Raw genomic sequence first — 1,432 nt, 5'->3', positions numbered from 1 at the left:
AGTTGTAGAAAAAATCAGGGAAAAAAATTAAATTGAAAACATGAAGAACAAGAAGAATGCTAGAAGAGAGAGAAGAGAGGAAAATTAGATAAAATAAAATTAGCCAAAAAAAAAAAACTGAGAAGAGAGAGAATGAGATAGTTGGGAAGTGGGTGCATTAATCATGTATAGAAAATACCAATCATATTTGAATTTTGATTTGAAAATTTAGTTTGAATTTTGAATCAATAAACCTATAATAAAGGCGAAACCAGGAATGACACTTATCATTTTCTGGTTAAAAATTTTTCCGCCTTTTTTTCCTTTCTTTTTTAGTTTTTTGACAACATATTTAATCCAATTATATTTAATTAAATTTTTTATATTTATTTAATTTATTAGGAAACTTTTAGTTACAAAAATAATTGATTGAAAATAATGTATTGGAATATATTCTTTTCCAAAATTTATTATCAATATCAATTTTTTTTCTCCAATTTTATCATTTGATAATAAAATTTATTTTGATTAAAAAAGAAAAATAATTTTGGTAGCATACTTTGTATTAATCTTAAAATTATACGTAACATTTTAAAGAACAAAATAAGTTTGTTATAGTATACTTCGTACACAAACATATATTGAAAAATTATTTAATTATTGTAAACATTTATGTGGTTATTACTAAAGATATATTTAAAAAGTTGATTATTGAATACAACTTATCCTAAAGTAAAATGAACTCAATTAAAATTTCATACTATGTCGATCAAAGTGACAAATGTATATGAATTCGTATATGGGTACTAACCTAAGCTAATATTTTAATTTTCTTACATAAAACCTTATAGCTTCTAAGTTTCTATTACTATGTTTATTTATTTATTTATATAATCCAATTCAATAACCTTTACATATTTAGTATTAGTATAAATTATTAAAATTCAAGTTATTTTGTTATAATTAATTTTTTTTTGGATAAATTATCGGTCGACTTAACACTATTATTTATTTGTTATAAAATTTAATTATGACTGTGCATGACACGGGACTTAACTTAGTGATTTATTAAAATATAGTTCCTCTGTTTTTATTTACTTGCAACACTTCTCTTTTCACGCTTGCCGATGCATTATTTCAATCGTTTATATCTTTAATTATCAATATGTAAAAATTATAAATGTTAGATATTAAAATAGTATAAATCGAGACGAATCTAACAAGATCCCACATGACTATATTTTTGTAAAAGTCAAACTGTTGCAAATATAAGAAAACGGAGGAAGTAATATTTTTGGGCCCAATATATAATCTTTACCTTATCAAACAAACAACACCTATTTTGAAGTATCTAAATTTAAATATCAAATTATTGACATTGATATCATTTATAAAAAGTACATACTATCTCTCTCCTGAAAATGGTTGTCTAATAAGTCCACATTTTATAAAA

This window comes from Chenopodium quinoa, unplaced genomic scaffold, assembly GCF_001683475.1.
Source record: "Chenopodium quinoa cultivar QQ74 unplaced genomic scaffold, ASM168347v1, whole genome shotgun sequence".
In the NCBI taxonomy this organism is placed as follows: domain Eukaryota; kingdom Viridiplantae; phylum Streptophyta; class Magnoliopsida; order Caryophyllales; family Amaranthaceae; genus Chenopodium; species Chenopodium quinoa.
This window is presented reverse-complemented; position numbering follows the sequence as displayed.